Genomic DNA, 24,056 nt, shown 5'->3' with positions numbered 1-24,056 from the left:
ATGTTTCTAATAACTAATAACTGTTCCAGCTATCTAATGTTTCTGTAATTACTGAGCAGTGCTTTTGACAACAATTGTCTCTGCCTCTTCGACATATCTGAAGTTGAATCACCCACCTACCTCTTAAACACAAAGAAAAGAAGTTCATTTTCATGGGCATATGATAATAGTAGCTTTGGCCAGAAGAAAAAAGGGAGTAGTAATTCTAGCCAATGGAAGGAGAAACATTTTTCATTTTTTAAAGAGAAACAATTAGATCCCCTCCTTCCTGTAAAGATGGCTTCCCTGCTGCAAGACTATTTGTGCATTTGTATAGTTGTCACACTACTATTGCAGTATCTGGATTAGCAGTGGCACTATACAGGAATATACCATTCTTCTTGCTGCTCTAAGAAGAACATCTGCACAGAGCATTATCCTGAACAGGAAAAGGAGAGTGCCTGCATTCACCAGGTCCACGATCCCATTCTTTGCACAAACAGGAACAAAGTCCCTGAGGACTGGGAGCAACAGAGGACCCTGGAGAATGCAGGCATCACAAGGCACAAGTGATGGTGTGAAGTGAATTTGTCAGCCCATTCACCTGGTTTCATCCAGCTAATTTTGATGTTCTCCATGGCAGTAGAATATATGTGCAGGTTCCACATCTGAATTTAACACAGGAATGACTAACCTGGAAAATCCTGTTTTACTGATCCATTTGGCCAGAGAAGACTAAAGCTTAATGGCTCCATGATGACATCATCAATTAATCAATCACCGTCTGTCCCTTGGATATCTTTGTTGGCAGGAATGAGTCTGAATCACCATTCATCCTATGAGTCAGAGTAGCAACGGGACTTTTACTTATTTACTATTTGTACCATGACGTAGTTCTTTCACATGGCATTTCTTTGTTACAAAAACAAGGGCAGGAATAATGGCTGACACCCAGCGCAGCATCACAGCTCCAGAGCACTGCACTTTGGGATGATGCAGACATCTGTGCAAATGCAGATCTGTGGAATCTTCCCCACTTTTGCTGAAAGGAGAAATCTGCCGAAATGCTGGCTGCACAACAATTGATATAATTGATGTAATTGATGCACACAACTGATGTAGTATATTCATATACAGCCCCAAAATTGTGTCTCTGAACAGTTTACCACAAACACAACTGAAACAGCAATTTAAACACTGAAACAGTTTAAAGCAAACTCACATTTAAAAAATCACCCCATTTGCACAACCCTGACACTGCCTTTGAAGTGCACAACAGCTGTGCAGTGCCCCACAGCAGAGGTGATGCTGTGCTGGATGTCAGTGCCATGATTTATTTGCTGGTTAAGATATAACAAATTGTAGGGTAAAAGAGCTTTTGCTAGTGAAGTAGTGAAATTTGTGACTACTGCTTCCATCCTGCTGAATGACAACACAGTAACTCATAGGCAAAACTAGGGGGGGCAGCCAGGGCATGTGCCCTAGGCGCCACTGGGGTGTGTGTGTGCCTGTGCTATGCTGCCCCCCACTCCCTCCCAAATTCGCAGATTTTTTTTTTAAAAAATAAAAAATAAAAAATTTACCTGTAGCCCCTTTGGGGGGCTTCCTAAAGGCTGCAGGGAGGGGGTGTCTGCAAGGGTTCCCCCTCCCCCCACCAGCCTCTTAGATCACCACTGCAGCCCATCCCGGGCTGATTTTTCTGGCCTCTTTGGGTCTACAAAGATCAGTGCAGTGGCCATTTTGGAGATTGCCACACATGCTCAAAAGGCCTCTGTGAGGCCTGACAAGGGATAGGACCTCGCAAGGACCATTTGATCATGTGCAGTGGCCATTTTTTAAATTTTTTTTTTAAAGACTGCTGAAAATAAAAATGGCCACCGCACATGCTCAAATGGCCGCTGCAAGACCCAAGTCTAGATTTTTCCCTGATCTAGGGAGTCAGAAGAATGCAAAGTTGTTGGCAAGGGACCCGAGCATTTAAAAAAGAGATATAAATGGCACAAAAGTAAGTGGGCAAAACATCCCTTAAAAAGACAATGTTGGTTTAATACCTTGTAAGCTGGCAAAACTGAAGGGTGGCGGGGAGAAGCAAGGAATAAAATGGAAATATTCACTCACATGCTGTTTAATTCTCTGTAGAGCTCTAACTTGTGTGGTGCTTTAAAAAAAAAAACTGTTGTAAGAATTCACACCCAGAAATGTTGTGTTTACAATGTATTGCCCTCCCTGTGTTGTGCAGTCTTACTGTACTGAGAAATGGCTTGTCTTTTGAAACAAGTGGTTAACGTGCTGCAAATTATTTCCTTCAGTTTAGCTGAGTTGTACTCAGGTTTTTACTGCCTGTGCAGATTTGCTCAAGTTTCCTTGCCTTCTAAAAAAGTTATATTTTAGAATGCCTTTTTAAAAAAATCAATGCAACTCCGTATTTACTTTGAACACAATTGTTTTTAAAAGACACATTGAATAGTCGTGCTGTGATTCTGATTGTCTAGTGTATTTGATAAAGTAGACATAAAGTTTACTGTCCAGTCTGCCTGTTGCCTGCCTCTGTATTGAACAAGGGAGGTGTAACTTATCCAAGGCACCATATTTGTGTGCCTACTTGGTTCATTTATGGCAGAACTCACTTTTGAAAGGGTTGTAATGCTATGAAGGTGGCTGGTGTCCTCCATCCAATACACACGATCTTAGGCCATATGCTCTTACTATCTTAGGAAATGGAATATGCGTGCAATAGAATTGGGTTTTGTGTTTTTTTTTAACCTTTAGACCCAGGAACTTGAGGGGATGGGGCAGGGGCAACCTTTTACCAAACCTTTGCAGTGTGGCAGAGACAGAAAATTGGTAGATTATTGTTATAAATTATTTCTCTCTCTCTCTCTCTCTCTCTCTCTCTCTCTCTCTCTCTCTCACACACACACACACACACACACACACACACACTTTTTCTGATTCAAATATCACATTGTTTTGCTGTTCTGTGGCTAGTTGCAACTTCCACCTTCTTCCTGCTCAGGCTGCTGGATCCAAGCCTATTGTAAGCTGCTTGATAATTTCAGATTGTTTGGGGCCCCTAGGATTTCCCATTGCAACCATCTCCCTTTAAGACAAAGGCTGTTTGGACAGAAAAAACCCATCCCTGAATTTCTTGGAGGCAGCAAACTGTAGTGAGGTGTGCTGAGGTGGCAGAGCATTTGCTAAAGAGAGCTTTCACTGCTTAGCAATATGGAGGCATGCGCAGCACATGGATATGCTGAGTTTCCTTGGGAAAGCGACTGACACATATGTGTCACATGTGTAGTTGTATGTGTGTGTATGCGTGTGTGTGTTGTTTACAACCTGTTTCTCCTGAAAGTGTCTGAACTTGTATTTTTGAGCTGATATTATGGTAAGGTTATCTGAAAGATGAGTGTCAGATGTTTGGACAGGGGCGCAATTTCAGTGCTTGCCCTAGGTGCTATTTTCCCTAGATATGCCCCTGCTAACTGAACCTATATTGTTGTTTATGCACTGGAGCATAAACAGCATGTGTGCCATTTTGGTACGTATGTGTCAAATTCACTGACATAGTTGGAGGCCAAGATGGAACTGTGATCACTGCCCCCCAGGAGGAGTCTGCAATCTCCGACAAATCATCCAAGAATGGATGCAGTTTGCCATGGAATCATCCAAAAGGATATAGTAGATTTGGCAGAGAACAGCATTGAGTCTGGAGCGATCTTCAGTCTGTGACTTCAGCTGGCAGAAAATATATTAATTTCCATCCTACCCTCACAAGCTGACAAAATAACAAATAGCTCTGGAGTAAGTGTTGACAGGTTCCAGATTCATCAGGAAGTGTTGTCAGGTCCCTTGAAACATCAGACCATGTTTCAAAAAGCCATTAAACTATGTTTCAAAATATTGTGAGACTTCCTCAAAATAGGAAGCATAACAAATGGTGGGTATATTTCAACACTTCATTACCCCTTCCTTCTCTCTCTCTCTCTCTCTCTCTCTCTCTCTCTGCCACTCCCCAACCCAAAGCCAGCTAAATAAATTCTGCAATTTTCAAAGGCTGCCAAAGTGAAGATGTTTCAGACTGTTGTCGTCATAATGTCTGGACTGTCTAGAATCTTGTATTTAGTTGGCAAACTCAGCCCTTTCATACAAGGAAAAAAGGCTGTTCACACGAGCAGCCCTACCCGGGCTTGCGCTGTGCTGCCCTACTTGCCAGGTAGCCTGGTTTTTGTCTCTGGACTTTTGAGGTGAGAGAGCATGCACACGTGCTATTTGAGCTCGGTCCCAGATCGTGTGTCTGCCTGGGCTGCAGGCAGCCTGAACAGACATAGAGCCAGGTGCCTAGAGTGCCCAGGTTGTGGGGAAATCCCCAAATGTACCACACTCCTCACGTGGTGCATTGAGGGATTTCTGGAGGCCAGGCTGCATTTTCCCAGCCTCCAGGTGGCCGTTCCGCTCTGAGCAGCATGGCTTGTGTGGGCACACAAGTGGCACGGCCAAGAAGAGGGCGATTGTCTGAGGGGAAGGAACGTGTGATTCAGCCTCCCGCCGCTCCTAAACTCCTCAGTTACTGGCTTCTGTGAATATACTAACTCAGTTGGATAGATGGATGCTTTGAGAGAACTGGGAAGGACCATCTCTCCTAGTCCTTCTCTCTCAGCCACATCCCTAGAGTCCTCAAGGGAAGATCAGATTGAGGGGTGAGTCGGTTCTGACAACCTTTCCTAATCATTGCAGCCTCTTCCAAGCAGAGGAATGGCAGGAGTGGGCAGAAAAAAGACCATGGTCCACTCCACTGGCCGATCTGGTAATCTGCCTATCATTTGCTGTTGCTACATTTCTTACAAAGCAAGGCGTAGGCAGCTCAGCTTCCTTTCAAATAAAACCCTTCCGCAGGAACGACAAGAACCACGCAGTCAGACCCAAGCACTTAAACAGAAATAAATTCCCTGACATGTCTAGCTAAACTGGTCCCTCTCCTTCCTTTTTACTTCCAGGTAAAGAACTCCCAGTTGATTCCCAGCCCAAGGCTGTTAGACTCCCTTTCTTTACAGTAGTTGCTGATCAGATCTCCTTCAGAGGCCTCTGAGGAAGGTTCTGACAACCTTTCCTAATCATTGCAGCCTTTTTCAAGCAGAGGAATGGCAGGAGTGGGCAGAAGAAAGACCACGGTCCACTGGCCGATCTGGTGATCTGCCTATCATTTCCTGTTGCTACGTTTCTTACAAATCAAGGCATTGGTTGCTCACACTTCCCCTTTAGCAGCCACCACTGCCACTGCTAGAGGCTGCACAGGGTCATGCTCTGACTGTGTGCTACTTTTGCTGTATTTTGGCTAGCAGGCAGGACACTTGGGCTGGTAAGAGCACTGAGCAAATGGCTTGTTCCTCCCCTCTCCATTTCCAATTTGGAGGTGGGAAGCAGAACTGGTCTTGGGAACATAATATGTCCCCTCACTCTATGGTGTCTTCAAAGAAAAGGATGGGAACAATTCAAGGAGGAAAAGCATATCAACAGCTATTAGCCCTAAGCGCCCCAAAGGACGGCTCCATTATTTCTTTATTTATTGTTAAAAAAAATATATTGCCCCACCTTCCTTTGTTAAAAACAGACATTAGGTGACTAACGACGTTGGGTTTTTTTAAAAATTAACTATATGATACATATGCAGTCTTTAAAAAGCAAGAATAATTTCACTGGTAAAGCATTCCTTGTTGTCATTTAAAAACGGCACATCTCTATGGCAAGAGAGTCCCTACAATGTGATGCCACCACTGAAAAGGCTCTGTCTCTGGCTATCAACTGACAAATCTCAGCTAACAGCAGGCCAGAAAGCAAGGCCCCTGCTGCTGAACCAAGGGTTCATATGGGAACAGGAGGTCCTTGAAGTAATCTGGTCCCAGATACTTTACAAGCCCATGTAGGACTTTAAAAGTCAATGCCAGCACTTTGCATTGAACTTGAAAGCAACCCAGTAGCCAGTGTAATTGGTATAAGATAGGAATAATATGGACCATCTGGCATCCACCACTTTCACACATGTGGGGTGTATCAGTCCACCCATCAACTTTATAACTATAGAGTTGTAATGATCAAAAGCAGAGGTTTGAGGGAGAACACAAAATCCCTGTTCTAGTGGTAAGGAGTCCCTCCCAGGTAGGCTGCCACCACCCACTTTTTAATATGAGCAGATTCACCCTTCCAAGAGAATGTTCTGAGAGAGTAAAGTGGGAAAACCCTCCCTACAAGGAAGGCTTGAGCAGCCTTAGACCTTCAAGAACGTGTGCCTAGGGCAGGACCCAATAAGGAGTGACACTCTTTAACAATAACAAGGATTTATTAATGATTGGGTGATAAGGGAAACTACAGAAAAAGACTTTAGGTGGCTAACAATGTTGTTTTTTAAAAAATTAACTATATGATACATATGCAGTCTTTAAAAAGTATCAATCTAAAAGCCACAATAATTTCACCGACAAAGCATTTCTTGTTGCCATTTAAAACAACTGCATCAACAGTTTCTTTTTGCCATCAACAACTGCAGCTTCCATTCAAGTAAAACCCTTCCCCAGGAACTACAAGAACCATGCAGTCAGATCCAAGCACTTAAACAGAAATAAATTTCCTGACGTGTCTAGTTAAGCGGGTCCCTCTCCTTCCTTTTTACTTCCAGGTAAGGAATTTCCAGTTGATTCCCAGCCCAAGACTGTTAGACTCCCTTTCTTTACAGTAGTGCTGATCAGAGGCCTCTTAGGAAGAACACCCCGCCTTTCCCTCCTTCTCTATAGGCTGTTGTCCAGTAAACCTTGCCCCTCACTGTAGATCAGGCCACTGGGATTTGATTCCTCATTTAGCGAGCCCCACCTTCCAAGCAATTACTACTAGTCAGTGCAGGGGCATAGCCACTGTTGGGCGACCAGGTCCAAAGAAACTGGGCCACCACCCCTCAGGGGCCACAGCTCCTGAGTGGGGCCATGTGGCCTCGTTCAGGAGTTAAATGGCCATTGCTGCATTTGCAGTGCCACCAGGAGTGGCTCTTCCCTGCCTTAAAGGCAGGGAGAGCCGCTTCTGGCCACACTGCAAACGCAGTGCTGGCCCCGATATAGCTCCCAGACGTGGCCACGCAGCCCCGTTTGGGAGTTAGATGGCCAGCACTGCTTTCGCAGCATGGCCAGGATAGGCTCTCCCTGGGAAGAGCCACTCCTGGCAGCGCTGAGAATGCAGCGCTGGCCTGAATCCAACTCTTGAACAGGGCCTCACGGCCCCATTCAGGAGCCAGACCATGCCCCTTGCGTCTGATGCCAGACGCGGGGTATGGCTAACCCCCATGTCTGATGTCGGATATAGGGGGTGGGGCAAGAAGGGCCACCGCGGCAGGTGGACACAGGCCGCTGCTTGTCTGGCTCTGCTACTGAGTCAGTGTAGTCAGTACTGAGCTGGATGGTCTAACTCGGCATAAGGCAGCTTGCTTCCTATGTTGGATAGGAGCACCATTTCAGGTTTGCTTGGGGAGAGTAAAGAGACTTTAGTTAGTGGTGTTAAAGTTTCCCAGAGTTTGGTTTGAGGCTGCCATGATCGTGAAGCTACTGTGTAGGTTTGGGGCTTGCCAGTGCCTAGATGGGAGACTGCCTGGGAATCTGATACGCACTGCCTTGAGTTCCATGATGTAAGAAAGGGGGGATAGAAATGCAATAAATACAAATAGAATACAAGGTTCAAAAGCCTGCTTTTAGATAGAGTCAAAATGAAAGAGCAAAAAGAGGTGTCCTTGGATTCGTTGAGGATATTTCTCATACTTCTTAACATCTAGGTGCTCCTGGGGAATAAGCACATGTGGTCTGACATATGGGGTGGGGTGGGGAAGGCCACTCCCTATATCTCCTAAATGACACCCGATAGAGAATGCTACAAGAGCCATTGCTTCACAGTAACATCTTAAATTTCTAGATGATGACAGGACACTGTGATCAAAATAAACAACTTGCTCTGCTTCCCTTTCATCTATTTTCTTGCTTCGCTTTTGCTCTTAAATGCTCATTTGCGGATGCCTTTGACTAAATAGTCCCCCACCCACCCACAAAAAAAACCTTTACGGGGATGGGGGCCAATGAGTACTTTAGCTCATTTTTTCCTTAAATGTTTACATACTGTAACCACTTTATTTCATCTCCAAGTCAAAGTAAACATTATTTAGGAATGTCATGTGCTATCACACATTTTCATAGTGCTGTAGTGCCTTTCATAGGATTTGCTACAGTGTGAGGCTGTTCACACGAGCAGCCCTACCCAGGCTTGGGCAGCTCTACTTGGGTAGGTCTGCTCATGAAGCACTGGGATCAAAGCCGATCCTGCTGCTCCCCTGCCGGGTAGCCTGGAAATTTACCCCAGGCTTTTACCTGGGTTGAAGGGCACGAGTGCATCCTTTTACCCAGGTCCCTGTTCATGTGAATGTTGAGGCTACATGCACCCCAAGCAGACACCGAGTTGGGCACCTAGAGCATCTGACTCATGGGGGAATCCCTCAATGCACTGCACTGTGGTATATCTGAAGGCCAGGATGCATTTCCCCAGACTTCAGAATGCTGTGCGGCTCACAGCAGCTCTGGTCGTGTGGGTGTGGGTGTGTGAGCCATGTGGCTTAGATTGCTGTTGGATCATCTGGGGCGGGGGTAGGTAGGTGCTCTCCTGCCTTTTCCCTGCCTGCCCTCCCCTGTCCAGCAGAAGCTCATGTGAACAATCTTTTACCCAAGTCCCGATAGTCATGTGCATGTTCATTTACAGTAAATTCAGCATGGAATTACACTGGTTTTGTTACACTGACCGTTAGCGTAAACTCAGCATTCTAGGCTGCTGTAACTCAGCCTAGGGACCATTGCTGTGCTTTGAGAGAGTATCTGTCAGTTTTCTGAGTCAGCTTGCAAAGCTAATTGTAAGGTTAATCTGAAATAAGCAGACTTTGGAAGGAATTCCAAAATGTTACCACTTGATCAGTAAAATTGCAACCCAATCCTATGCATACTTATCCAGAAGCAAGCCTAAAAGATTCACCTGGGCGCTTTCCAGGCTAGCTGTTCTTCAGCAGCAAAATGCTTCCATTCGGGCAAGTCGCATTCAGATCGTAAACAGCAGGGGGAGCCGTCTCGCAGCAACTAACAACCTGACAAAACAGCAACTTCTTTATGCCGGATAGAAGACTTCCTAGCTCTATTTCGCAGTGATTAAATTTGAAGCAAGGCATTCGAAATGTGAATGGCACCCTGCTGTCCACGTAGGGACTGCAGTGTCAGGATGCAGGAAGTGTGGAAGCACACTTCCAAGATATGTCCTGGCCCTGTTGTAGGATCTAGTCTGGAAAACGCCCAGGGCTTGCTGTGCACACTTACTTGGGCTTAAGCCCAATTAAACACAGTACTAGGACTTATGCCTCAGTAAAAATGCATGTGACCAGGCTGCATATTACACTATTTGTAGGGTCACTGAAATCATTGAGCTGGATACAACCCCTACATGCTCTCTCAGATTGCTCCTAATGCTCTGCAGTAAATGCTTCTTTGTGATCACAGTTCTGTAGGGAAATTGATCTTTGGTGCCTTTCAAGGTAGTGTCACAGGTGTCTGATGTCAAAACCTGATGTATCAGCTCAGCCAATCATGAGCACTAAGGATGTGTTTGTGAATGAGCATCCTGAAGAGCAGTGCTGACATCACAGCTCAAACTTTTCCACTGGCTTGGAGTTACAAAACATTTACAGCAGGCTCTGATGAATCACCACAAGCCACCAATTGCCTGTAATTATAAGTGGGCAAGCAGCAGTGTGAGCGTCACTAGGGCTGTAAAGCAGTAACTCTTAATAAAAGAAATACAAACCAGGTACGATCATTTTATTCTTATTAGTAAACCTACTTGTTTGTTCAAGACTGAGCTAAGACTTGAAGTGGGCAGGCTTCCATGCCCTTAACAATGATACAATGCTAGCGCTACACTGGGAATCGGAGATCAACGTCCGGACTAATGCAGTGCATGTGCAGCCAATCTGGACTGCCAGGATTGTGTACCCTCAATGGGCACGTCTGACCCATGAAACAACACTCAGGTAGGCCTGCTTGACGACAGTGAGGCCATTCTCATGGGCTCGAGGCCAGGTGGCATGAAAGGCAACAGAAGCCCACCTTCCCCACAGATAAGCAATGGAGTGTTTCTGGGCCTGTGGATCGTGCACCCAGATGGTCTGTGGCTACCTTGGGCAGCATGGAGGTGCAGGGGTCAGGACGCATTGTCCTAGCCCCCTGAAGTCCCACAGTGCACCATGTGAGTGGGGATTCCCCCAGCGACAGGCGAGTGCCTGTCAGTCTTTCAGCACCAGCTGAAAGCAGCTGGTGCTGACAGACAATCTGCTCCGCTGGGTTAAGGGAGCACTTGCTCCCTTGAACTCGTTTAAGAGATGGGCTCCCTAGGTGGGTTTGCCACCAAGGTACTGCCAGGAGTCAGTCAGCTCCTGGCAGTTCCCACTGTCAGCCAAGCCCTGGCTTAGCTGCCCTAGCCCAGTCTTGGCTCTCTTGAGAACAGCCTCAGTCTCTGGTCAACATCCTGACTAATGCAGCATGTGTAGCAAAAGAAGCATGCATTCCGCCCCCCCATACAAGCACCTGCACTGCTTTAGACTGAAATGCAGCAGCTGCACGTGCACTTATTTTGCTGCATGCTGCTATGTTGGTCAGGATGTTAGCTAGAGACTGTGGCAAGCAGGTCTGCATGAGTGTTATTTCATGGGTCAGATGTTCCCATTGAAAGGACACAAGCCTGACAGTCCAGATGTGCCTAAGACTTCTGCCTGTTCTGGTCTCCTGCCACCCACATAACTCATGAGGATCACAGTGGGACAGTACATTGCAGACACCCCACAGTTGGCATGGGCTAGGCATCTCATGATAAAAGAAATCCTCCCCCCCGCCCCGCCACCTCAGAGATGCTTCAAAATGCTTTCAGTTCCATGCAGCCATATCAGAAGAAGTACAGGCAGCTGCTATGTGAACAAGCCCATAATGACTCAGTATTATAATGATTTGTAGGCCCCATGCGGATAAATCTATTTTTCAAACAAAGATGAACCATTAGCCTCACTTGCTCAGTATCTGAATGCACCTTCAGTTAATGACTAGTAGTCAGATCTGTGCCTAGCAGCATCAATGGAGAGAAGCCCATTGGCTATCACAGAAGCTAATTTACACCTCAAAGGTAACTGCCTCCAGTCCCGGGAAATCCTTCAGAAAAGTGAGTTTTCATTTGTCTCAACACAGTGGCTAGTTTAAAGTGTGCTGTTGAGTCAGTGTGCGACCCCAGAGCCCTGTGGTTGTCTTTGGCTGGTTTAGTCCTAAGATATTTTATCTCCATATGATAAGTGGGACAATCAGAAGGAATGAGAAAGGATGAAAGCTGTTAATGTCATTATAAAAGGAGCAGAGATGGAGCAGCACCACAGCAAGGAAACTGCAGCTGGCACCTAGGATCTGTTACAAAAAGCAGCCTGAATGGAAAGAACCAGGCAGGTACCAGGGCTCTTAAAGGCCAGGCAACTTGCAATATTGTGCAAAATGCTGCCCTTTGGAGCTTGACTTAAGAAAGCAAATAGCACACACAAATCCCTGAATATGGAGACCCTCCAGTGATGCAGCAGCATAAAGGGCAACCACAGATGCTTCTCTTTCATTGCTTTGCTCTGTTGATACTCTGAGCCACGTCAGGCTTTAATGAAAGCAACACAGGAATGTTTACCTTGATTATACATTCTCAACAGCAGTTCCCTCAGTGACAGCAGCACCCTGCATCTTCTGTACAGAAAAAAATGATCTGTTCAGAATCTGCCCCGGCCACCCAGAAGATGTTCTAGAGGGATATGATTAAAAGATGTGCACAATGAAGAATTGTACACATTTCTAAACAAGTTGCAAAGAGCTGCCACTCTTTTCAAGGGTTTCAAGCTGATATCTGTGTGGGTTGTGAAAAGAAAACAAAATGTTTGTCAGATTGTATGGCTGCCCTACAACCAGTGTCAGAATGGCTTGGAAAATGAAAGAGTCACAATGATGATATGTCTCTCTCTGTCCAGTCTCTCAGGACACATACCTCAACACAGAACCTATATATGAGGTTTCTCTTTAACAGCCAATGCCATGCTGGTAAACAACTTAGACTAATCAAAGAGAGACCAGCTTCTTCACTGCAATTCCTTGGTTGGAGCTCTTCACAACCGGATGGAACCAAGATTAAAAATGATCTGGATGGCCTGCTGACCACAGCTGCTACTGATATCTAGCATCCCCAGGCTGATGGAGGAAAATAGGGATGTGCATGAACTGTTCGATGTTGAACGGGTTCGCATTGAACCAGGCCGGTTCAGCAACTCGATCACATCTGTGACAACTTTTTAAAAGTCTTTAAAGATGCACCTATTCAGCCAGGCTTTTAATTAAATATTGTTTTAACAGTTTTAACATCGTTTAAAATGTTATTTTTAAAATTTAAATTGTTGTAATGTTTTAACTTTCACTTTATCATTTATTTTGTTTTAACTACAGTTTTAACTTTTTGTTTGTTTGCTTGTTGTAAACCACCCAGAGACGTGAGTTTTGGGTGGTATAGAAATACGTTCAAATAAAATAAAACTGAAACAGGGCCAGTTTGGTTCATGAACAAACCGAATCAAGCCCAGTTCAATGCAAACCAGTTTGACAGCAAAGGGGAGCGGCAAGAAAGGTAGCCTAAGGTTCTTGCCGGCTGGTGCAGCTGCCAGTGCTGACGCTCACTGCCCCCCAGTACAGCCCAAGGGCCCTGATCTGTCTTTAAGCAGGCCACCCGCACAGCACTGTGGTTCCAGCCTCTGCACATCGGATCGGCGGTGCTTGGGCTGTGCAGGGGGGCAGCAAGCGCCAGTGCCGGCAGCCACGCCAGCCAGTCAGAACCTTAGACTACATTCTTGCCGCTCCCCCATCACCCTGTGGATTCCTCCACCCCTTTATTTTTAAAGGAGAATCCTCACCAGATCCCCCTTTACAAGCATTGCCATTTGAACTGCCGAACCGGTTCAGTCAAATGAACCGGACCAGCCAGTCAGTTCCACTAAACCAGTCTGGCGGCACACAGTTCAGTTTGAATTTGATTCAGATTTGAACTGAACCGCGATTTTGAGTTCGTGCACACCCCTACAGGGAACCAAGAACTACCATTCCTGCTTGTGACATCCAGTTACCTAGCAATTTCAGTGTTGGCTGCTCTGGGCCACCATACATGCCAGGTGTGGATCTGGGTGTGTTTTCCAGCCGAAGATTCCTGAAGTCAGAGGCTGGGGCTTGAAGTGCAGCAGGCCAAAAATACTGCTTCTGATGTTTATACCATGACTAGCCATCTAGAGGCTTCAGTAACACAACCGTATTCCCTTCTGTGCCTGAAGAGAGTTTGTGGGCCTGAGCGCCTACAGCCCCAGGTCTGACCCCGAGGCCAGGTCCCAGTCTTAGATCATGAGGTCTGTGGTTGAAGCACTGAGTTCCTGTCAGGCAGTCATCCAGACTTCATGCATATGGAAGTGTTGACTGACTAGTCATCTAGAGATTTTGGGTGCAACATCAGCCCTTCTGTTTTCCAGGCTCTCAAGTTTCTGGATTGGATTGGCCAATTTGGAGAAGACATTGCTTCTGGGCAGTATCCCAGCAAACAATGTCCGTTTCTGAGATAGATGTGGCACTTCATAGTTCTTATGAATTTATCAGCTTATGAATTTATCAGTTCCATTTGTTTAGATCAAGCCTGCACAACATAAGGCCCAAGGGCCAGATTTGGCCCGCAGGGACTATTTTACTGGCCCTCAGGTATCCTGCAGCAACACAGGAGCTGGAAACTGCCTTATAGCACCATCCTGTGCATGCTTTCTCAGAAATATGCTCCATGGTGTGCCCAGTGAGGCTTACTCCCATGTAAGCATGCCTAGGATTGCAGCCTGAAAGCAAAGGCAATTTAGGGAGAAGAGAAGATTTTGCATTTGTTTGGGGCTGGCATGCATTCCAGCAGCCCCACTGATTGAGCACGGACAAGACATTTTCTCTGGCCACTATCCTTGGTTGAAGGATATGGGTCCATTGACAGGGAGAACAGATCTACAAGTAACTAATAATATTTTTAATTTTAATGTAATAATGTGCTAAACATTGACTTCGGCCCCTGAACACCAAGTTGTGGATGGTTCTGGCCCTCCAGGGCATTTAAGTTGTGCAGCCCTGGTTTAGATCCAGGTTTGCATCAATGATGTCTGAAGTGTGTGTGTGAGGGCAGGGGTCAGGCCCAATCTTAACTACAAGACAAGTGCATCAGTTAGGGTAGCTGAACTCTCTCACAGTTTACTTCCCCACAGCCCCTCCCCAAAGCACATTCTCCCCGCCACCACTTAGAGGCTTACCTCTGGCATTGGAGCCAAGTTTGGGAGAAAATAAGTTATGGAAATGGACTTCAGGGGGACAAGCTGCAGGATAGGAGGGTTCGGCACCCCTCACCCATACATGCTTTTTGCTTTGAAAATTAGCTCCAATCCCACATATGTGAATGGGGCAAATCAAAGTTTAAACAAAGAGATCCACAATTGTGCTGTATAGTTAGAGCCTTAGTCATCACAACACCCCTCCTGACCACCCGTCTCTAACAGAAAATTACACTGAGTCATGCCATGCTGTCTGCAACATTTAATCCTTAGAATTAAGGGATATTCTCCAGTGTCAGGTTTCTAGCTCATAGGAAGCTAAGATCTGGGGTGGGGTGGGGTGTCATTCTGTAGATGGGCTGTTTCCATTCAGATGGTCCTTTCTGCAGAATCTAGAACAGTATCGGTGACATTTTGAGTAATCACAAATGAACATGAAACCTGAGGCTGGAACATCCACCCACATGGATCTCCCAGGTCACAGCCAAGCATTTGGACGGCTATGTGATGAAGGCCATATATGGGCAGTGGTGGCAACTCCTTGGATTGCTGGGCCCTTGGCTGTAGTTGACACTAAAGCAAACTGACTTCTCATCTCCCTTACCTGATCTCCCCGGTTGGTTCTGTGCATGACTATCTGATCAGAAACATGTTTACACGGAAGCATGTCCCACTGCCTCAGCTTCAGTCTAGATCAGGCCTGCTCAACTTTGGCCCCCCAGGTGTTTTTCCATTACAACTCCCATAATCCCCAGCCAGTGGCCAATAGCCAGTGATTATGGGAGTTGTAGGCCAACATCTGCAGGAGGGCCGAAGTTGAGCAGCCCTGGTCTAGATGCATGCAGCCAGGCCTCTACTGAGCTGTTTTAGGGGCCACTACAAGCCTAATGGTGCAGTGCGGAAATGACTTGACTAGCAAGCCAGAGGTTGCTGGTTCAAATCCCCGCTGGTATGTTTCCCAGACTATGGGAAACATCTATATCGGGCATCAGCAACATAGGAAGATGCTGAAAGGCATCATCTCATCCTGTGTGGGAGATGGCAATGGTAAACCCCTCCTGTATTCTACCAAAGACAACCACAGGGCTCTGTGGTCACCAGGAGTCAACACCAACTTAACGGCATACTTTATCTTTACCTTCTACCACTCCCTGCAGAATGCCAGGGATCCATCTTCCAAGTTAGGGTAGGAAGTCAAGCAGAAGTAGGGAAAGAAAATTTGGAAATTCCAGAGAGTTCCCCACTCATTAGCCCTAAGCAGGGACTGAAGAAGTTATGTTGCTGCTTTGGGGTAATCAACAGCTTGTCCCTGTTCCAACCCTTGGGTATATAGGGAGAAAATATGATGGAGCAAATAACCCTAAAAGAAAGGAAGGCACAAGGGAAGAAGGTGTAGAATCACTCCAGGGTTTGAACCGAGAAGAATCTCATTACTGGAGGCTGGGACCCAATTTAGTGAGCTTCCTGGCATTGTGTGTGCTCAAGTTTGGGAGCCCTCTTCAGAGGGAAAAGATCAGCCCTTGCAATTAGCCATGCCTGGTCTTAACACTAGGAGCCCAGCCTTCGTCCCTTGCCTTGTCAATACAGCTGCAGCTGTTGCACATCAGGCTCCAGCTTTCTGCAGTGTCGAGCTTCTCCACACTCTCCTTTTGGTATCAGCATTCATTGCCCTAGCTGGGTCCTGGCAGGAGGTAGGATGATGGGAAAGGGCACTCAGTTGGTGCATCATGGCAGATTGCTAGAAGGATGCTATGGCATTCCCACCCTTACCACAAGCCAGTTCACAGAGCCCATCCATGTGGTCACTCTCTCAGGAGTTGACTTTGAGCAGAGTGATCTTCTGGGGCAGCTGTATATGGATTCATGGCCAAGGCAAGCATAGGCCAAGGACCCACACCCATGAAAAGGCCCACACCTACCTGCCTGCCTGAACCCCGAAGACTTTGAAGGTCCATAGCTGCTGCTGCTGCTCCCCGGGGGCAGCCTAAGGTCTTAAGGTGACAGAAATGAGGTGCCAAATACTGCCTTGCCAATGTCCCTGGTGTGAGCCGACCCATTCCCCATACTGATCCTTACAAGCTTTGAAAGTGGGGCAGGGGACAGGGAAGGTTGCCAGCAGCTTCATCTTCTCTCCCCATGCTTCTTGCAGACTTTGTAAGGGTCAGATCAGTCCTGAAGAGCTGCTCCAATGGCAGCAGTGGGAAACATCTTGCCATTCAGCTGGCACCCCAATAACCCACTGCCTGAGGTTACTGCCTCACCTTGCCTCACAAAAAGATGACCTCTACAGCCCGCCCCCCCCACACACACACCACAGTAAGCCGTAGCTCAGTGGGGAGGCTTACTGGGTGGGGAGCAGCAACAGCAGTGGGCTCGAGGCTTCTTTTGTGGCCCTACAGAGCCGTGAAACAGAGGGAGGATTCTCACCCACCCTGTGGCCTGTGTGTTTTCTCCACCAGGTTTCATCAGTGCACACTGGTGTCCAGCCAGGAAAGCTACATAGTCAGCAGAGAGATGGCAGGTGCTGTTGTAGCTGGCATGTGGCATGACAGAGGATTCCTGCCCATCCATTGCTCAGTTCCTTGGAAAGATTCAGGGGTGTAACTACTATTAGGCAAGGGGAGGCGGCTGCCTGGGGGCCTCCATGCCTTGAGGGCCCCCCCAGAGGCAAGTCACATGACTATATATTGTGAAGTGTGTGTGTGTATCAGCGAGGGGCCCATTTTAAAATTTTGTCTCTGGGCCCACTCCAGCCTTGTTACACCCCTGGAAAGATTGGTGGTGGGGAGGTGAGCATGCAACTGCACCATTAAGAGACAGGGGTCTTGTAGGGCTTTGCTTGCAGGCCCTCCAAAACCTGATGTCAGCCTGTGGATGTCTCACACACATCCGGCAGTCACAAAGCTATGGCATATAGAGCAGGCTCATTATTTGAGACTCATGTGGAGGGGAGGCACTCCTAGGCAAAGTTTCTTCACAGACTTCACAAGATGAGGGCCAGAAATCATCACCCTGTAGTGAGTACACGACTGCATAAAAGCAGCCCACATAATTAAGAGTACAGATAAAGCAAGAGAGCTGGGAAGGAAAAGGAAGCAAGGCTCACCTGAAAGATACTTCAACCTCACATTAAACACTAATTGGACCAGATTGTGTTAAGTATTAATTGGACCATATCTTCTATATGAGCTTGTCTAAGCATTGAGATCAGCTGTGTTGGGCCCCTGCTCTTTGGTTCACCATTTAATAAGATTTGACTGGCAGGTACCAGAGACCAGGTCTTCTTGGCTATGGAACGAATTCCTTAAAGAGATTAGCCAGACATGATGTTCTCACGCTCTCACACTCACTCACGCCTTCCTGTTATGAAGCTTTTTAAATTCCATTGTTTAAAGTGGTTTAGAGTAGAGCTGCAAAACTTTGGCCCTTCAGCTGTTGTTGGACTACAACTCCCATCATCCCTAGCCACAGTGGCCAATAGTCAAGGATGATGAGAATTGTAGTTCAAGATCTGCAGGAGGGCCAAAGTTGTGCTGCCCTGGTTTAGAGGGTTTCCAGATGGCAACAAAGTGCAAGAGCTGCAAAGTTTCCATACAAGCTCCAAGTGTGATATTATTCACCATACAGAGTTTCCGCCCTCTTCCCCAGTGCACTTTTACCCTCTGTACACAAGCTGAGTAGGGACCGTGTACTTCCAAAGCACCACCTGACAGCCAGCTTTTGCATTCTAAAAAGAACCCACCCTTTTTCCTTACTATTACTGTAGCAACTGGGGGGAAGAGCAAGTTCTTCTCAGAATGCAAGATCTGGCCAGCAGGTGCTGCTACAAAAAGCGCACAAGGTCCTGTTGGGATTTATGTGTGTATATATTGTCTTTGTTCTTGCCACTGATGTATTGTATGTATACCTGTGTGTAGACTTGTGGAAGAGTTTAGAATGTTTGTGTCAATCAGTTCTGTAGATTGATTGGTCAGTTTTATTTCTTATTGGATGCTAGAAACTGTTTTTTTTCCCTGTTAGGATGATCTTTCCTTCAGAGTAGGACTGTTGTTTATAATTTGGTAATAGTTAAGTAATAAACCACAGTAACTTTTTAAAATCAACTTAACAAGCCTCAGTTTGTTACACTCCACTACATGTCCCTGCTCAGTGTGTATACAGGGGCTAAGACTGCACTAGGGAGGAGCATGGAAGCCTGCAGAAGTGTCTGTATGGTCATGCTTGAAATTTTCACAAAAACTTTTACATCACTCACTTTATTGCCATCTAGAAACTCCCTCTATCTTCTGTATTTTTAGACCACTGCTATTCATTTTCCTTTGGTTTATGCGTTTTGCCTATTTTATTGTTTTATTCTTACACATATATTGTAAACTGCTTGGATATTTTTCATTTAACAGTGGGGTGTACATTACATAAATAAATAAAATGAAGTGGGATCAGCCTGGGGACAACCTGACACTGTACAAGATCATTCCAGATTTATACTGATATCACTGAGAGAAGAATATTTTCCACATCTCTGAGCACTTCCAGGCTGGGTGTGTTTAATCTGGGATTGTCACACCTCATTCGCTCACTCTTTACTAGAAGGGAAGTGTCACATGCTTAAATCATCACATCGATTTAATGGAAGGTTTTTTGTTTCTAAACCCTTTTATAGAACAGCGGAGAACAATGACCACACAAGTTGTTAGTACTACTCTTCCATCTTTTTTGGGGGAAGCACATGCCCAGATAAAACAGGCCACAACAGGAGGGGCAAAAGATCAGTCTACTATGTAGGACTGTGTGCCAAGATAATTGGGATTTGATTGTTTCTGTTCTGATTCCTATCAAGTGCATCAGCTTGACAATACACATGGGGCCCCCCTAATTCAATCAATCCATTAGTGTGAGGTGGATCAGATCAATCTGATGTATCATTCTCAGGCTCTATCCAGACTCCGACCCAGTGGAGACTGAATCAGAGGCAGAGGGGGAGTCCACCCTTGTCTGGATCCTTGACTATGATACAGGCTCCCAGATCCTTTAGAGCTGGATCCAGGGAAAGGGCACATCATCAAGTTGCATTCTTCCCTGGAGTATTATTGGCCAGCTTCTGGGAAGAAAAGTGGCATGCTTAAACAGGGCTGCTCCTGAGGCAGCAGGCTTTTGGAGAAGGCCTGCCCACCACATTGCTGCAAAGGAAGCCCCCCACCCCCCCTCACTGATCCAATCCGATTTTTCGGACACCCTTGTATTGGATCCAATAGGATCAGGCTCCGTCAGTCAATTGTTATTTTTTAATCAGGCCTAATCCAATGAAAAAAATGTCCAATAGGGCACACATCAAATAATCAGAACTTATCTGATCAATTTGATGCACAGCCCTATGACTGTTTCCTAAAAATGCATCCTATCGACTGTAACTCATAGTGGAGAAGCAATAACAGAGTGGCACTACAAGAAGCACATCTGGAAGTGCCCTTATAACACTGTAACAGGCTAGCTCTGAGGATATGGAAACCATTTGGGATCCACTGCAAAAGGATCTTTGGGGTGAATGCAACCGTAGAGCATGGGCTCCACTATCTGGGTGTAAGAAAGGGTTGTGCCAAGACAAGACAAGCCAAGACACTCTAGCAGCCGCCAGGGCAGGAAGCATTGTTCATCTGCCTTTTAATTTCCCTTGGCCCCAGAGAAGCACTTTCTGCCCACCAAGGGTCATGCCAAGCCAAGATGACATTCTCATCACACAGAGAACTGGGCAGGCAGGCGTGACCGCCGCTGCACAAATGCTCCCGTCAGAAAGATGTGACTCAGAAGCGGCATTTTCTCTATTCTAATAAGTGATGTTGTGTCAGAGGTAATTTATTCATGGGAAGCTGATGCAGTTGCCATGGAGAACATAAGAGAAGAAAGAAAGAAGCTGAGGCTTTTAAAGCATACAATGTATCAAGGAAGCAAGCATTCAGTGAGGAAGCAGATAAAATTGAAGGCAGAGAAGGGTAAAACTCAAGGCAATTAAGGCTAATCTTCTGTGGCTCTACCTCTGGTCTTGAGGCAATGTTATTGGGAAAAAACAAACAGGCAGCCCAAATCCTTTCCACCTCCAACTTCAGGGGAGTTCAAGGAAAGCACACAGGCATTTACAGTGAACCTACATGAAAGCATAGTCAAGCCTAGGAATGGTTTTGTCCGTTTCTCACCATCTATAATGTCAGCCTCCAGTGGGTGGGATGAAGGATGCAGCTCCTGCACTGGGTTGGTGGGAAAGCATTTGCTTGCCCAGAATCAGCCACTGTCTAGCAGCTAACTATTGGTCAGAGCTGAGTCACTGAATGGGAACCAGAAGGCAATACATGGTTCAGGCAACATCCCAGTCGGAACAGGAAGCCTTTATTGTTCTTCCTGCTGAGAAGCACCAATGGCCAGACTGGGTGGCGCAGTCACCCCACTCCTGATGGCTCACCCACAGGTAGCAGCAGTGCACAGAACCATGGGTTCTTGGTTCTAACCCCACAGTGCATGACACGTGCCCCCAATCCAGCATTAATGCTGGGGAGGGAACAGAGAGGAGGATAAAGGGAGTCTTTTCCTAGAACAGCAGAGAAACCGCCATTCTTTGAAAATGACTTCATGTCTGACCTTGTCAAGATCTGTCTGACCCTTGACAGATTCTTCTCAATTTACCTTACCTTTTGACTGCAGCCAAGCTACGTAACTTCATCTTGGTGGTCATCTGTGGGAAATCCATAGCTATTACACCAGACCTCGGACAGCTCCGAGAGCAAGAGTCAGGACTTCAGCCAGCACTGAGCAGGGAAAGAAGAGGCTCATTCAGGATGCAGTGTCAAGGAATAAACCGTTGTTAATATGCATGCATGGGCAATGCCAGGGCAAAACATATGTTTAAAAATGTATTTTAAAAGAAAGAAGCAAAGTAGTATTAGCATAGAAAACAAATAAAGCATTAAGATATATGCAGCTTAACAGTAGCCAAAAGCCATGACACATGATATCATGGCAGAGACCCTGTAATATGCAGAGTTCAGTAAGTCAGTTCAAAAGAGAAAGGATAGCATTGAGCCTAGCCTTCCATTCGTGGAAGTAAGTTCCCCCTGTGCAAGAGAGAGAGGTGACTTTTGCTGATCCCCTCTTTCCTCTGCAGCCCCCTAAAAAGCTGCTCCTGAGGAGCAGCAGAAGGAAGTGGGGCTGGCAATAATCTCTCTCTCTCTCTCTCTCTCTCTCACACACACACACACACACACACATGCTGCATGAGCAGAACATTAATCTACAAATGAAATATTAATCTGGATGTTTTTTGCTCCTCTTAGGGGGAAAAGCAGGCAGGCACTATGGATCTTTAGCACCATGCTCTTGTCTTGTCTGGCTAAACTAGGGCTCAGAGAAACAGAAATTGGGGTTTTGTTTTGGAAGTGGTCATTGTCTAGTTTAGTTGTCAGCACTGCCTTCATTCTGGAATTATACAGTAGGTGGACAAACCCATTATTCCTGGTCCCGTTTGGAGATTTCATAGGACAGGAAGTGAGAACTATGCAATATTGAGATAATGTTGACAGCACATAAATGATATAAATGATAGAATGCAAGATTTTCAAACAGAAAACTGCAACTATGGGGAATCTAGTGATTTCAGTAATTACCACCTAGATTTCTACCTGGAACCCAAGATCTTATATGTTGTTCTGAGCACCACTGTACTGGAGGAGTGAGAAATAAATATTTTAAACAAACAAATCACAACTAGAACCCTTTCTTGCTCTCTTCTCCCCAGACTGGAATTTGCATACTTAAACATGATTCTAAATAGAGCATTGAGTGGTAGGAAAATGGCATAATCCCTGGGATGTGGTACTTAAATCAAATATAGGGTGATCAGATTCAAAGGAAGAATGGACTCCTTGCACTTTTAATAACAGAAGGAGGAATTTCAGCAGATGACAGTTAACTCTTAAAAGCACAGGAGTCCTGTTTTATGCATTTGGGCACCCACATCAGAATGTTTAAGACTTTCCAAGCATTTCAGAGTTTATGGACCAACTAAAGAGAAGCAGGCTGGGATAGAACCTACAGGCCCATGATCAGGCTGGTCAGAGACCAAATATGGTTCATTCAGGGGCGTAACTATAATAGGGCAAGGGGAGACAATTGTCTGGGGGCCCACTGCCTTGGGGGGGCCCCCAGAGGCAAGTCACATGACTGACTCCCCCAGTCACGCACCCGCCCAAGCTTCCTTCAGTTGTATTCATCCTCTGAAACTGATGTGAGTGTTAGGATCTGGAGCTACCAGAACAGCATGTCTTTCTCTAGTACCATGAAATGACTTGCATCGTCCACATTTTTAAAAAGTAATTTAGGATGATGTTCTATTGTGGCACATAGAAGATATATATATATATATATATATATATATATATATATATATATATATATATACATATATATACACACACACACACACATATATCTATGCTTTTTGTTACCCCTATTCAGCCTCATTTAAGATTTCTTTACTTCATGAGCTGAGCTTCATTGAGGGGGGCCTCATTTTAAAATCTTGTCTCTGGGCCCACTCCAACCTTGCTACACCTCTGGGTTCATTAATGTGGCCTGGACCAGACAAGACAACGTCTGATGTGCATGGCAGACCTGCAACACAAGCCTTGTTCATGTCAGTGGGAGTGGTGACAGTCTAGACCAGGGGTCCTTAACCTTTTTACACCTACAAACTCCCCAAACTCTCAAGCATTACCCACATACCTCCACCCCATTTATATATTTTCAATAGGCTCCAGTAAAAATGAGAGAGAGAAATAAGTACTCAGGGTAGTTAGTTTCAAGAACTGTATTCTTCTGGCTCACCAGGAAGTACATTCAGTACAGTAAAGATTTTCTATGGACTACTGAGACCTCTTCCCAGGGGATCCATGGACTCCCGGGGCTAGAACCTTAGGAACCAAAGGTCTAGCTCCTTTGTTACCAACTTGGGCTGCATTACCATCTACTCAAATAACCATTGGGAAAGTGTAAAAACCTGCAAGCTGAAAGCCCAGGCCAATTAAACCTGCTTTAGTAATGCATAATTGCAGGAAATTTGCTATTTGTCATGTAGCATTTTCTATGTTTTCTATGTCGGGTAGAGTCACCCACTTTAGGGAAATTAAAGTCCCTATCTCCCTCCCTCCCTGCTTTTAATCAACTGGTGGCATTTCTCAAGGAGAATTGCAAAGCTAGCTCTGAAGGGAGTTGACCCAGGGCAAGGGCTCATGCTGTTTAGCAATATTATCCCCAACATCCTAGCATACGTTTTGATTCCTAATTCCTTCCTTCAGTTTAGGGAAGAAGTTGATTTGACCTTCTTTCCAAATGCCAGCTGCTACCCATTATTTTGACAGTTCTGAAACCGCAAGCTGCTAAAAGTGTGTGTTGCTGAAACTTCACCGGGTTTTGTTGGTTTGCTGAGTCTTTTTCAAAGAGGAGTCGCAGGAGAGGGGAAGGGAGTGGAGGGAAGCATTTACTAATATCCAACACTTGAGAAGGGAATGAAAGCTCCACATAGGCCCCTCATGCTTTCCAGTGCAGCACAGCCCTCTGGTTGCTAAGC

General features: G+C 45.8%; 1 protein-coding gene and 1 long non-coding RNA gene across 4 annotated transcripts in view; one reads left to right on the top strand and one right to left on the bottom strand.

Annotated features, from left to right (window-relative positions):
- LOC128346616 (bMERB domain-containing protein 1-like) overlaps positions 1 to 12,650 on the top strand; it is a 79,267-nt gene extending 66,617 nt beyond the window's left edge. The window contains exon 7 of one of the 2 annotated variants that reach the window (XM_053300092.1): positions 12,142 to 12,650. The gene's annotated coding sequence lies outside the window, so the exon portion shown is untranslated. Of the gene's footprint in view, positions 1 to 12,085; positions 12,111 to 12,141 lie in introns of those variants that run through there. The other variant, XM_053300093.1, reaches the window with a different exon arrangement.
- On the bottom strand, positions 670 to 24,055 carry LOC128346617 (uncharacterized). 2 transcript variants are annotated; one of them, XR_008317087.1, is made up of 3 exons: positions 23,894 to 24,055; positions 21,124 to 21,240; positions 670 to 815 (listed from the first exon to the last, which is right to left on the bottom strand). It is a non-coding gene; the product is annotated as an uncharacterized LOC128346617 (long non-coding RNA). The 2 variants fall into 2 exon arrangements; XR_008317086.1 differs by lacking the exon at positions 670 to 815 and adding an exon at positions 14,691 to 14,835.
- Position 24,056: the final 1 nt, after the last annotated feature.

The sequence above is a fragment of the Hemicordylus capensis genome, chromosome 2 (assembly GCF_027244095.1).
Source record: "Hemicordylus capensis ecotype Gifberg chromosome 2, rHemCap1.1.pri, whole genome shotgun sequence".
In the NCBI taxonomy this organism is placed as follows: domain Eukaryota; kingdom Metazoa; phylum Chordata; class Lepidosauria; order Squamata; family Cordylidae; genus Hemicordylus; species Hemicordylus capensis.
Note: the sequence above shows the minus strand (reverse complement) of the source record. Positions and strands in the feature narration are given on the sequence as shown.